This window comes from Trichechus manatus, unplaced genomic scaffold (assembly GCF_000243295.1).
Source record: "Trichechus manatus latirostris isolate Lorelei unplaced genomic scaffold, TriManLat1.0 scaffold00094, whole genome shotgun sequence".
Lineage (NCBI taxonomy): Eukaryota > Metazoa > Chordata > Mammalia > Sirenia > Trichechidae > Trichechus > Trichechus manatus.
Window position 1 is genome coordinate 9,494,438 of NW_004444030.1, and position 2,517 is coordinate 9,496,954.

Sequence of the window (2,517 nt, forward strand, 5' to 3'; positions counted from 1 at the left end):
TAAAGCCATCCATTTGTGGTATTTCTGTTATAGCAGCACTAAATAACAGAGACAACCCCCTTGGAGATACATGCTGGAGTGGCTTTCCTAATTTTATTTCTGACATTTGGATAAGAAAACTGAGAAAGGTCTTTTTTTAGTACATCACATCAGGAGAAGAATACTAATATGATTCAAGAGGCTATTTGCCATCATCCTAGGATATGTTCTTCACTCAGATGAGTTATCACCCTGTTTTTCTACCTATCAGTGCCAGGGCCCTAAAGCCTAGAGAGACAATGGACAATCAGGGTCAGATCTAGGCAGGTCTGGGAATCCAGCCCTTCAAGAATCTCAGACTGGGCATTGATGCCAGGGTTTTAGTAAAGGTTCTAAGTAGATCCAACATATCCTGTTTAGGGATAGCATTCCCACAACTTTTCTGAAGCCAATTCAGACATTACCATTATAGGAGAAGGATTTTCAACCTGGGCTTCATGAATGTCTTCAGTTTCCTGGAACCCCGCTTCTATTGTGTAGAAAATTTTAACTGTATGTGCATTTTCATGGGAGGGGCATCATAGCTTTCATCAGATCTTCAAAAGAGGTCCAGGACCCCAAAAGTGGCAAGCACCACTGTTCTGGGGAATTTGGGGCTTTTCTGGGTGGTCTAGACCTAAAGCTAGGCCTACATTCCAATTAAACCAGTTGCCATCGAGTCAGCTTTGACTCATGGCGACCCCGTGTGGGTCAGAATGTGCTCTATAGAGTTTTGTTTTCTTTTTTTAATTTGGTTAAAATATACATAACAAAACATGTACCATCTCAACGATTTCTACATGTACAATTCTGTGACATTGGTTACATTCTTCGAGTTGTGTAATCATTCTTGTTATCCTTTTCCAAATCATTCTACCACCCTTAACATAAAATCAGTGCTCCATACGGTTTTCAATGGCTGAGTTCGGAAGTAGATCACAAGGCCTTTCTTCCAGATGCCTCTGGGTAGACTAGAACTTCCAACCTTTCAGTTAGCAGTTGAGCACGTTAACCATTTGTACTATCTAGGGTAGACCATCTAGGCCTACACTAGTCCCTAGATAACCCTTCAAGGAATCTCGAGGGCCAGATTTTCTCAGGATTCTGCATGTTCCACAGTTGGCTGCTTTCCAGCTGTTGAGCTAGGTTGCAGCTTTACCACAGGCATCTGGTCCTTCAATAGGGCTCTCTCTCCCCTGCACTGGGCCTGACAAAGATCTGTAGCATCATCTTCAGCAGAATTCTAGGATCTGAAGGAAGGAGATTAGGGAAACAAGACTCATAATATGATAAAACACAAGCTTATCCCTTCTCCCTCTGGAGATCTCATTAAAACGAGACTAAAGGCATGAAATTTTTTTTGAAAAGTAAGAACCCATATTGGCAAAGCAAAAAGCAAGTTCAGTGGGTAATTTCAGCAAGTTTCTGGAAGATGGATAGCAGCTGTAGGGAGTGGTAGTTAATGAAGCAAGGCTGAAGAAACCTTACTGTAGGGTAAATGGAGGCAAACACAGCTGGGAAGGTGGTTGATTTGCCTTGCAGTGCCCTAGAGAGAACTGAGTCTCCAAAATATCAGGTACGACAAAAGGCAGAAGTAAGAGGTGCAGGAAACTGCATTTGAAGCCAGGTGTCTTATCTCCCAGGCATAAAATCAGAGCATTTTTTTCTCTAAAGGAACTGAAAGACTAGAGAAGAGATTTTTACATTCTAGTATTAAGGGAAGGAGTCCCTGGGTACCACAAATGGTTAAGCCTTCAAGTACTAGCTGAAAGGTTGGCCATTTGAACCCACCCAGATGCACCTCAGAAGCAAGCCCTGGCAATCTACTTCCAAAAGGACACAACCTTGAAAATCCTATGGAGCAGTTCTACTCAGCACAGATGTGGTCAACATGAGTCAGAATCAACTCGATGGCAACTAGTAATGACAAGTATTAATGAGTGCCACCTCCCAATCTACACACTTCCCATAAATACAGCATACAGAACGTATTTTTATTGTTTTTTTTTTTCTTAAATGTGACTGAGCAACTAAGCATCACCAGACATTTCAGGAAATCCCCACACGTAAATAGAAAAGCCAAGATAAGCAAACAGAAAAATCATTCCAAAGGAAATAAAAGAAAAAAAATTAATTGTAATTTGTATCCTTAGAGAGATTCAAGATAGTGTTATACCCATAAAACAGAAATCTCCCAGAAAGTAGAAGAAAAAAACAAAGATTCAGAAAACATAAAGTTGAAAGACTGAGAGGATCAATGCAGGAATTCTGACGGCTGCTAATAAGGGACCTGCTGATACCAGAGCACTGTGGTTTCCAGGGGATGACTTCCATTCATAGGGTTGAACCTGTTGGTCCTGTGTAAAGTAGAAATAAACTGGGCTGTCCCATGCCAAGGAGTGAGGTTTTCAATCCTTTGAATTGCCTCTCTAGTAACTCTTACTAAAAAGAACCATACTCAAGAACCAAGTAGGAGGTCTCACACTACCTGATTTTAGA